The sequence below is a fragment of the Phaeoacremonium minimum genome (assembly GCF_000392275.1).
Source record: "Phaeoacremonium minimum UCRPA7 unplaced genomic scaffold PA7_03_scaffold_331, whole genome shotgun sequence".
Lineage (NCBI taxonomy): Eukaryota > Fungi > Ascomycota > Sordariomycetes > Togniniales > Togniniaceae > Phaeoacremonium > Phaeoacremonium minimum.
Genome location: NW_006921235.1, coordinates 473,659 through 487,061, shown reverse-complemented (window position 1 = coordinate 487,061; position 13,403 = coordinate 473,659).

The window sequence follows — 13,403 nt, the reverse complement described above, 5'->3', positions numbered from 1 at the left end:
TTTAAAATATTAGAAATTATAAGTATTAATTATACTAAATAATAGATATTAACCTTATAAGCATTAGTATGATTCTCTTAAGCTTAGAGAATAAAAGTAGTATAACTTATATAATGCCTAAGGATCTAGAAAGCGTCAAAAGTTAGAATATTAGAAACCGTAAGTAGCAGCCACGCTAGATATTAGATACCAACCCTATAGACACTATCGACATAGATCTTCCTACAAAAAGGTTCTCTATCTCTACTTATACGATGCCTAAGGACTTAAAGAGCGTTAAGGTTTAAAATATCAGAAATCGTAAGCACCAGCTATAGTAGATACCAAACGCTGGCCTTATATATAGACATTAGCTTAACATAATTCTCCTTCTTTTATAAAAGGTTCTTTGTCCCTACTTATATGATGGATACTGACTAGCTTAAAGAGCATCTTTACTATCTTTACTACCGACACAACCTATAAGAGCGTCAAGGTTTAAAATATTAGAAACCATAAGCATCAGCTATACTAGAGACTAGATGCTAACCAACCCTTATAGAAGGCATTATTAGCATAGATCTTCTATAAAAGGTTCTTAGTCTCTACTCATACGATATCAAAGGCTTTAAGAGCGTCTAGACAATTATAATTCAAAGATTAATATATAAAGTATATCACTTAGAGCCTTTTATATTATATAAAACACAAAGTATTAAAGTCAAAAAAAGTGTTATATTATTCAGCCTCTTTTATATAAAGTATCATATAAGAGGGTCAGCTAAAAAAAAAACCTTAGTAAGGAAAAAAAAGCTAAGCTATAGCAACTTATATCCTACATATTATAAGATAGATAGTATATACTATCAAGACAAAATAGAGTAGAGCTTACAGTCATATAGAGAGTTGTCGAAAGAGAAGGAAAGAAAAAAAAAAACCTACCACCTTCCTCTCTCCCTCTCCAAGTAAAAAGAAAAGGAAGAAGGAGAAAGAGAAGGAAAAAAAAAAAAGAAAGATATATTATAAGGCAAACTCTAGGCTTAAGCTAATATAATAGTATTCTCTAGCGATAAACCGTCAAATAAAGCTTAGGTATGCTAGCTAGAGAAGGGCTAGGCTCATACGCCTTATTAGCGATAGCGTCTAACACCTCTGTAGCTACCTCCATAGCCACTACCATAACCACCATAAGAGCAGACAGAACCACCCATACGATAAGTATAGGCTATGCTATCATCATACCACTTACAATTATTATAATAGCCTTCCTAATAGCTAGGCAATCGTATATAAGTAGGGAATAGATTAGCTAGACTATCATTATCCCTCTCGATAACAATATAGTAGAAAGAATAAAGCTTATCAGCTTACTCCCCATAAGACTAGATAAAGAGTATATTAATATAACTAGACCTTCCAGAGAATAGCTAGTCTATATTAAGGCAGTTTCGTATGAAGACGACCAGCCTACCAAGTTAAGCAAATACTATATACTGCTTTACTATATGGTAGAAGGTAGCCAATTCCTTACCACCAATCGTAAGAGCATCGACACATAAGTATTAAACGCTATAGGCTATATAGATTATAGTCTGGTTGATAGAAGGCTATATAAGAGAAGAAAGTTAGCACAAAAAGTAAAGAAAGGACATTTATATATAATAGATATTAAAGCTTCTTACCTTTAGCATAAACTATATTATACTCTTTACACTATTCTTGTCTTATATGGTAGCAGCTACTTGATTATTAAGGCTTACCATCGTTTTATAAGGCTAGATATATAGGTTATATTTTCTTTTTTCTAAAGTAGAGATTTAGCACTATTTGAGGTCAGTTGTCAGTATCAATAGCTACGTCATATAATCAAAAGAGATGGAAGGGAGGGGAGAACCTACGCTATGACTCTTACAGATTTTATGCCAGTCACTACCTTACTATATATACTATAGTCTATTTTATAAGGTAGGTAGAGAAGCTTAATAATGATAGTAATGATAATAATGATGGTGATAACTTAAGTAAGATAGAGAGAAGGCAGCTAAGATAAGATATAAAGATCTTAGGATTATCACTATTATTATTATTATATAAAGGAAGAAGGTTAAGAATCTAAGGAGGAGAAGGTTTTATATATTCATATAAGTATAGACTAAGCGTTTAGACAGCAGCCGTAGATTTTAAAGCTATCGTCAGAATTTAGATAGCTAGCAGAACGACTGCCTAAGGTTAATACTAACGATAGAGTAGCCTAGCTAAGCTAGATAGTCAAGCTAAATAGTCAAGTAAAATAAGGCGACAAGACTACTATATAAGGCTGCTATATAAGGCTACCATACGAAACTATAAGTAGTTTTATAAGGCTAGCCAAAGTTACTATAAAAGCAAAAAGTAGATATATATATTCATTATATAAGACAAAAAGGCTAGTCTGATAGAGAATCGAACTTAGGACCTTTCTAAGACCTTATATAAGTCTGGCAAAAGCTTATGATAAAGTACTACCGCCACTGTCAAAATAAGGTAGGTAAGATACCTTCCTTATTTAAACTTAAGGTCTACAATACTATAACACTAGATGAAAATAGAAGGTATATAGCAGCCTTATATAGACTAGATACTTTCCTTAAGCTAGCTTCCCACCTTTATAAGCTATTTCTCTTACCCTTGAAAATTTTTTCCCTCCCTTCTCTTCTCTTCTCATACAACAACAACTACCACCACCACTACCACCACCACCATCACCACTACCACCATCACCACCACCTACAATAACAACAACCACCATCATATCATATATATCATCAGCTCCTATTATATAAGTCGCTTACAGCTGACAAAGCATACTATAATAATAATAACAACAACAATAATAACAACCAGACCCTAATGTCTATACCATAAGGCAACATCATAATATATACGAAGCTCCCTCAACACCTCTCCCCTCCCCTCCAAACAGCCCTTATATACACAAACATAAAAAGCAAACAGTCGATAATATACTATCATATAAGCCCTCCGATCGTCATCTTTCCTTTCCCTTCCCTTCAAACCTTCAAACAGCCTTCACACATATATATAAACAACGAATCGACAGTATATAGCCATACGAAAACCCAACTATCATCTCCCCTCCAAACAGCCCTTACGACATATACACATACATACATACACACACAAACACCAACCTTCCACTACCTACAGCCATACGAAAACCCTATCCTTATTTCTCCTCCACCTAGTCAAAGTAGTCAAAGTGCGAACACTATATATATAAAGCACCACTCAACCATACGATACTAACTTATCTTCTCTACTACTAACTTCTTCTTATTCTCCCTTCTTATATATATACACACACACACACACACACACTCATATATACATTATATTATATTATACTCACTCTCTCAAACACTCTATCCTTCAGAAACAGTCACTAACCATACGACTCATCCAGCTTACTCCCCCTCCTACCTTTAATGTCTAAACATATCTATCGGCCCTTATCATTCGACAGAACCGACTACTACTAATCCTCCCTATAGGTGGTTAACAGCTAACGCTATTCTGTCACAATACTATATAGCATAAGGTTCTGACTCTATATAGTTAGAATATGCTTATTATACGAGGGGCCATATCGAAGACATAGATCCAAAGCCATCAGCCTTCGTACGTAAACACCCTACTTATTATAAGCAAAGACATTGCCACCCAAGTGCCTTACGCCGCCTACCGCCGGCAGATATAGGCTAACTCGAACGATTATATAAGGCCGATTCCCCTTTACGTTCGTCTACCCAGTTACTTTAGTAGCTACTATATAAACTATAAGTGGCAGGACTATATTACTCGCTACTTTATATAAGACAATAAAGACGATAGGTCATCCTCAGACTCAGACTCAGACGATAATGACAACAATAACAATGATAACGACAATCCATCATATATGTCGGCTGTATACTGTCTGCCGCCGCCGCCACCATATATGGCTATTATCCATCGTCTACCTACTGATGATAGGTTAGCCGCCAATCTTATCAAGCTCTAGATACATATGCTTTTTTCTTATTCGTACGATCACCATCCTATATATAGATAGACCGATGAAGCCTACCTTAAGTATGATGACATAAAGGTATCAACCAAAAGTCTAGAAGATATAGGATAAAGCTAGCACCTTCTTATAATATCTTATATAAGTAGCTTATACGAGCATATAAGTAAAACTAAGTTAGCCAAACAAGCGAATAGGCATCGTCAAAGGTATAGTAAGAGTATGCTAAAAGATTGTAAAGTTAAAGGAGAATAGATAGCTAGATAGACGATGACGATATAATATATAGTATCGAAGGTATCATATATATCTGACGACTATATATACTAGCCAACCCTTAAAGAAGAATCGGATAGAGTTTATAGCCTTACCCTCTAGCGCTTACAAAAGGCTACCATAAGCTTCTCCAACTTTATACTCTACTCAATCTTATCTTAAGAAACACTTTATTATCATCGTCTAACACTTTTAATATTAAGATACTTAATCTTAAGAAACACTTTATCAAGATTATCATCATCTAACATCTTAATGTTAAGATACTCAACCTAAGGCGTCTTCTAATAATCGTCGGTAGAAGAGCCGCCATTATCATACTTAGCTGATATATTATCTAAGGTCGAAAGAAAGGGTCCTTTCGTAACAGCCGACAATAAATCATCCTAACTAGCTACTTAAACGAAGGTTAAGTTAGATATACTCTTTAATATTATAGTATCTATAGCTAGCTTATATAATCCTTATAAAATATATCTATAATATATCTACTAGATTTTTTTCTTTATACTATATTATAGACATATTAAAAGAATGTTTACACAATACTCTCATAATATTTATACGATATAAAGGAAAAGAAGAAAAAAGGAAGGAAGAAAGAAAAGAAAAAGAAAAGAAAAAAAAAAAAAGAAAGAAGAAAGTTTAGCCTAGCCAAAAGTCGAACCTAAAGCTCTATAGATCGCTAAAGCCATACTATAATGTTGGTAGCATCGGCTTAGACATCAATATATACTATACTATCATTATACCATTAGGCCCATCTCGATTATATAAGCTTTAGACGCTATAGTATACCTTATATACTATATGATAGGATAGGAAGGAAAGAGTTTAAAAGGAAAAAGAAGGAAGAAAAAGGAAAAAGAAAAAGAAAGGAAAGAAAGGAAGATAAAGAAAAAAAAGTTTAGCCTAGCTAAAAATCGAACCTAAAGCTTTATAAATCATTATGACAATATAAGATAGCTTTCATCCGCTTTATATTGCCATCGTATCGATATATACTATACTATCATTATACTACTAGGCCTATCTCGATTATATAAGCTTTAGACGCTATAATATACCTTATATACCATACGATAAGGCAGGAAGGAAAAGAGTATAAGTGAAAGGAAAAGGGAGGGGGAGGGGAGGGGAGGGAGGAAAAAAAGTAAAGAAAAAGAAAAAAAAGTTAGCCTAGCTAAAAGTTGAACCTAAAGCTTTATAGATCATTATAATATACTCCTTCGCCAGCATAAAGAAGCAAATCATAGCATTAATATATACTATACTACCATTACACTATTAGGCCTTATTTGAGGGTTAATTATATAACTCTTCTTCTTTTTATATTATATTAGGCCTTTTACCCTATAGCTACTATATAGTATAATATATCCTTAAGGTTATATCTTTTGTACCATATCGTACCATACCATATAATCAGAGCTTTTATCATTATATAGTAGTAGATATAGCATCTCGATTTTACAGCTAGATCTTAGCCTTATATCTATAAGATAGTCTAAGGCTAACACTTATATAAGGTTTTCTTTACCTTAAGGTTATTTCTACCCTTAAGGTTAGGATTATCTTTCGTATGCCTCTCTCCTCCTTCCTTCTCCTCTTTTACTCCTAACCCTAACCAGACTACACCAAAATCCACACCCAAACTTCAACCACCTACATCTCCACCACCACACCTCCATAGCTTGTATACTCTTACATCTACTGTCGTACTACTATCCTCTCTCGCCTGATCCGATTTACAGCCATTTTATCGTATGGGAACCTGGGGATATCTACCCCCTACCTCCGAGAGGATATCTACCTTCCAGTCTTTTCGTTTCCGTCCGTGCGCCCCATACAAAGCAGAGAGGATATGCTGCCAGCGTATGCTGCTGCATGGCGGCCAGGTTAAAAGAAAAGGTCCCTTTATAATAGCCGACAGTAAGTTACTTTAGCTAGCTACTTAAACGAAGGTTAGGTTAAGTATACTTTCTAATACTATAGTATCTATAGCTAGCTTATATAATCTTTATAGAATATGCTTATAATATGTTTGCTAAGTTTTTTTCTTTATACTATATTATAAATATATCAAAGGAATGTTTATATAATGTCTTTATAATATTTATATAATATAAAGAAAAAAAGGAAAAAAAGAAGGAAAGAAAAAAAAAAGAAAAAAAAAAGTTTAACTTAGCTAAAAGTTGAACCTAAAACTTTATAGATTGTTAAAGCTATATTATAATGTTAGTAATATTAGCTTAGACATTAATGTATATTATACTATCATTATATTATTAAGTCTGTTTTGATTATATAAGCTTTAGGTATTATAGTATACTTTATATACTATATAATAAGATAGAAAGAAAAAGGTTTAAAAGGAAAAAGAAAGAAAGAAAGGAAAGAAAAAGAAAAGAAAGAAAGAAAAATAAAGAAAAAAAGTTTAGCTTAGTTAAAAATTGAATCTAAAGCTTTATTGATTATTATAATAATATAAAACGACTTTTGTTTACTTTATATTATCATCATATCAATATATACTATACTATCATTATACTATCAGACTTTATTTGAAAGTTAGTTATATAATTTTTCTTTTTTTTTTTATATTATATTAAACTTCTTACCTTATAACTACTATATAATATAGTATATTTTATATTATATCTATTATATTATATTATATTATACTATATAACCAAAGTTTTTATCGTTATAATAGTAGATATAATATCTTAATTTTATAGCTAATCTTAGCTTTATATCTATAAAATAGTCTAAAGCTGACACTTATAAGGTTTTCTTTACCTTAAGATTATTTTTATCTTTAAGGTTAGAATTATCTTTTATATACTTTTCCTTTCCTTCTTTTCTTAACCATCTTAACTAAACTATATCAAAATCTATATCCAACCTTCAACTACCTACAACTCTATCATCATACTTCTATAGCTTTAGTACTCTTACATTTATTTGTCATACTACTATCCTCTCTTCCTTAATTCGATTTATAGCCGTTTTATCGTATGAGAACCTAGGAATATCTACCCTTTATTTTTGAGAGGATATCTACTCTTCTGTCTTTTCCGCCTAGTCTGTACGTTCTACCTAAGTGGGGGGGGATACGCTGCCAGCGTATGCTGCTGCATAGTGGCTAGGTCTTTTTGTAAGGATAGCTTATTATTGTCTTATCAATTTATAATCTTGATAAGCTTTATATTTAGCTAGATGATTATATAACTTATAATAAGATATAGTACTTACTTTTTGTCTTTTGATAGCTTTATAATATAGTATATGTTTGGAAATTGTAAGGATTTTGCTTTAAGAATATGATAGTATATTTTCTAATACTTATATTTGTTAAGTGACGATAAAAATCTAATTTATTATTTGCTTATTTTCTTAGTATATAGTTTTAACTAGCTTAGATAAAAGAATTTATATACTTTCTTTTCGATTTAATTTGTTGAAAGTTATACTATCATTATTTTTTAGTTTATTATATTGATACTATATTTAATATTATTAGATAGCTAAGATAATATAAAGAGAACTTTTTGAAATATTTTAAACTAGAATTAGGTAGTATATATTAACTTTAAGTTTAGTATTTTATATAGCTTAACTTATATTATCTATTTTGTTTTATATTATTTATTCTTATATAAATATCTAAAATATATCTTTATTAAATATTATCTTATATTATTGATTAATTATATCTTTCTATCATTTGTTTTTCTATATTATTATAAGTTATAAGATAAGAAATCTAACTTTATTTTCTAGCTATAGTATATTACTTACTTACTTTTATATATTAATACTTTTGCTATATAATATCTTAGGATTTTATAATATTATTATAACTAGTTACGTTTAGATCTACTTATATAAGTCTGTTATGGTAGGATTATAATGGTTTGTCTTTAGCTTTAAGTTTAGCTTTAAAGATAGTATATCTTAATTTGCTATTAATTAGTAACTACTATTAAGCTTACCTTTAAAATATCAAATATTTACTATAATTGTATATTTTATATACTTATTATATTTTGTCATTTTTTATATTTGTTTACTATATATATATTTCAAATGTTTTTACTTTATATTGGCTAGCTATAACCTTTATTAAACTTTCTTTGTTTATTAAAAGCTAGTCATTAAAGTTAAAGATTTTTTCAGCCTTTTCTATAGAACCTTCCTACTGACAGTACTATAGTATATTTAAGACCTTACTTTTGCTAGAAAGTATCATCAGGAAATTTTCTTTTACCTACTGTTTGAAACCTTTGTTAGCAAATATATTATAAAGCTTCTATATATACTATAAGTTTATCCGACGATTTTGTTTAAGACTTTATTGAAAAGTAAAAGCATTAATTAACATCTATACTATTATAATCTAATAAAGCTATGTTTGTTTATAGATAGAATCTATATCCTTAAAATATCTTTTTTTTACTACTTTCTTAGTTAGGATATTTTTAGAATCTTTTTATTTAAACTTTATTTTATATATATACTTCTTAGCTTTATTATTAATTTAGCTTAAAGACTTTATTCTTATGTTAGCTATCGTTATATATTAGTATTAATGATTTACATTAGACTATATTTAAATAATAAACTTAGTTGATAATAAATGATAATATTAATAATAAGAATGATAGAATTGTTTTCTTTAAGTATAATTTGCTAAGGCAAAGTATTAGTTTCAAATATACTAACAATTGACGCTTTTACTAAAGAAAGTAAAAGGTAAAGGCTATAACTATAAAGGTTATTTTACTAAGCTAAACATAGCTTAGTAAGGTAAGTTGGTAAATAAAGTAATCTTACGTTAACAATCTATACTCAAAAGTTTCTCTTTCTTTCTTTTATTTTTTTGTTTTTTTATTATTGATAGTATGCTTTAAGTAGTCGATATTAATATCTATATCTTAATATCTTAAATAAAGACGACACTTACTTAAGCATTAAAGATAGTATAAGTCTGACTATATTATAAAGTATATCTTAAACAAAGATCTTAACATTAGCAATATACTGTTTGCTAAGTAGACTAGTTTGAATTTATAAAGGTAAATGACTAAAGGATTGGTCTTTATAGATTCTCTATATGGTTAAAGTAGTAGGTCGATTCTTGACCCTTAGGTTATAATATGATTTTCCCGGGTCAATCTATAACCTAAAGGTCAACACTCTATATAGCAACTCTTAGCCTTAACTTTATACTAAATGACAAGTTTAGCCCTTACTATCTTATAGATTTATATACTCTTAAAATCGATATTGGTTCGACTATTTATAGTTTGTTATATTTGGTTTATCTTAACCTTTATAAACGTTTGATACTGCTTAACTAATGACTTAAGACTTTACTTATTTATATATATTCTACTATTATCATTACTGTCTTCAGCTTCTTACTATTATAGCTACTATAGCTATAACTCCTTCTTTTTGTCTACCTTAAAGAATCTACTTTCTTTATAGTATTAGAAGAATTGTTAGCATCGAACGTTTGTCTACTATAGCTTTATCTACTATTTCTTCTTAATTAAATATATAACCTTTGATAATATCCTTTTTTATATATATAGATTAACTTAATTATACTATAACTGATAGTATCACTTTATATATTGCTTATCAAAGTATATAAATCTATATATATTATATTTAAGACTATTATCTTAGACTAACTATAAAAGTAGATTCTTTAGGTATGCTAGCGATAGAAACTTAAACTATTCTAAGTCTATCTATATTTTTATAATATTAAGTAACTATTAGACTTACTTTATAATCATTTATTACTATTTTAACACTATCTTATATAATTTATTTTATAAGTATTTAACGACTCTATCTACTATATACTTAAAGCGATAGTCTATATATATAATAATTTACTACTTTTATAAAAACTTAAATGACTTTAAATTAATTACTATATCTATTATAATGTTTGTTTCTTTAGCTATAATACTATCTATTGTCTTTTTTATCAAAACGATAGCTAGAATAGACTATAAGTAGTCATTATACTATTTATTCTTTCTTTTTTCTATTCTTTTTTATACTCTAGCTTTCCTTCTTTTTTTATATATAATATATACTATATTATATATTATAAACCTATATATTCTAGCGTCTGCTTTACTCTTTTAAGCTTATGCTATAATTGTTCCTTATCTTAAAAAGTTAGATAAGCTGATTATAAGCTTTTGCTTATTATATTGTTAAGATTTTTTATTAATTATAATTTAAATCTATTATATCTGATAGTTATTATTTAATGATGGTTATATTAATTAAAATATATTCTATAGTTTAGCGGTATTAGCAGCTTGGTTTTATACTATAATAGTAAGCTTTTCTTTTCCTTTCTAAACTTTAAATTAACTTTAAGTCAACTTTAAGTCAGCTTTACTTTTAAGTAAGCTAAACTAATAAAGTAGGCGTATAATAGCGACGATATAAGGTAAAATTGCTATAGAATATATCATTTGGTTAGGCCTTATCTTCTTTATCTAGTTCTAGCTTTATTTCCATGTTTATATTATAGAATGATTATATATGATTTAAACTTTACTTTGTAAGCCTTCTATAAATTATGTCTAAGTCGCTAGCTAATAGTCAAATTATGTCTGACTAGATAAAGCCTTCATATGTTTTTCGCTCTCTACCTTACTACGTCGGAAGCTTACATATGATTGGAGGATATAGCCTAGGAATCATTATACTATCTATTCTTTTTCTTTTTTATTTTTTTTTATATTTTAACTTTCTTTTTTTTATATATAATATATACTATATTATATATTATAAACCTATATATTCTAACATTTACTTTACTCTTTTAAGCTTATACTATAACTATTCTTTATCTTAAAAAGTTAGATAAGTTAATTATAAGCTTTTACTTATTATATTATTAAAATCTTTTATTAATTATAATTTAAACTTACTATACTTAATAATTATTATTTAATGATAGTTAGTTTATTAAAATATATTCTATAGTCTAACAATACTAATAACTTAGTTTTATACTATAATAGTAAGCTTCTCCTCTTTTTCTAAACTTTAAGTTAATCTTAAGTTAACCTTAAGTTAGTCCTACCTTCAAATAATAAAATAGAGTCAAACTAATAAAGTAAGCATATAATGACGATAATATAAGATAAAATTACTATAAAGTATATTATTCGATTCAACTTTATCTTCTTTATTTAATTCTAGCTTTATTTTTATATTTACGTTATAGAATGATTATATATAATTTAAACTTTACTTTATAAGCCCTCCTATAAATCATGTCTAAGTCGCTAGCCAATAGCCAAATCGTGCCTAACCGGATGGAGCCTTCATACGTTTTTTGCTGGCTGCCCTACCATACCAGAGACTTAGGCATGATTTGGGGATACAGCCTAAGGGATACAGCCTAGGACTGACGTAGAATCTTACTGTACTTAATAATACTTATATTGGTAATTGAGGACCCAGTCTCCTCAGGCCTAACTACATGGAAATGTTCATAGTATTATTTAGAGCATGGAGCCGTAATAAGTTCCGCTGGGATTTCTAATAGAGAATGTTGCTCGTGAAGTTAGTCTGTTTGAATGCTTTCACTTTGCTGAACAGAGGGTGGCCGGTCGATCAGATGGGTCCAATCGTGGAAGATTTGCGGGAGTTGGCATGGAGGCCGGCCAACGGACTTGGGATGGTGTTTGAGCTTCTCAGCTGAACCGAATGACCTTGGCTCAGCTACGAGACTTACAGCCGTGCAAGATGATGATGTCTAGATGAGGGGCCTGACATTGACCGATATCTCTGCGCCACAGGTCCTCATCCCGCAATCCTGATTGCTGCCACAAGTAAAAAGACATCCAGTGGGCAACTCTGCGCAGTGCCAAGCGTCTTTGACGTGGCTGAAGCCATTTCAACCATCATAGATGGCGCAGTCGTCGGGCGACAGGTGATTGACAAGCAGAAGCATCTCTGGGGAAGTGGCTTCCTCTGGCATTCCGGTCGTGCTGGGCTTTCGGCTGAGGGCGGCTTGCGCGGAGGAGATCGTCTTCGGGAGTCTGCTTGTTGATGGTTCGTGCTGCTGAACTCGAAGTCGGGCAACGGTTCAAGCGGGGGCTCTGTAAAATCTGGTTCTGAGAAGGCAAGCCAGATAGAAGTTACTTGGCGGGTCGATGGAACATCCAAGCCGAGGGCGAATGAAGAGGAGGAGATGATCGAGGTGGCGACTCTACCTTTAACATTTTGACTGGCTGATTCGGGAAAATGGGGAGGTTCTTGTTCTTCTTCCTCTACTGGTATGGTGGAAAGAAGCTGTTCTTATAGTGGTATAGCGGGTCGACTGGTGAAGATAGGCTGGCGACAAAATTCACTGGGGCTAAAGCCGTAGGAATCAGTCTATGGATTCTTGGACACAGTAGGCCGGTTGCTACCGAGTCGATATGGGGGATGAAGAGTATCCTTTGCGCTTCAATCCAGGCGGACTAAGCGTATTATATTCTAAGCCGAGTTTGGCCCGCAACTTCTCGGGATCATACATGAGCAAACACGGGCTTATGTACGTTGTGTATTGGAGGATACCCATGCCATACTAGGCTCTGGTGTGAAGTTTGAATCTGTATAGATACGCTACTGTGGCCACGTAAGATGGCCTAGACTATGTTATATTCAAGGAGCTGGGAGTTGAGGGGTCGATAGTGAGAATGTCGTCTTGGGAAGAGACAAAGATTATATGCGTTAGGCGCTAGTGAGCCATGAGTAGCGTGCGGATCAGTATCGCAGCGCCCTGAAAGTCTTGTATTCTGTGCTGATGCTGTTCTGCAAAAGATGTACTAGTAATCTTAGCATAAACCTTATACCTATAGCTGCTGTAGCGAGGCTCTAGGATGCCTCTCTACGACCTACCTTCTGGACGTTGTAGGCTCTCCCCGGGGGCCTGTCACTTCTCTATGCTTAGGATTAGGATAGTGAGGCTACTAGTAATGTACAAGTATTATATACTTTATGATATATTATTATCCTTTATAAGTACTGAGTTGGGGGAGCAGGG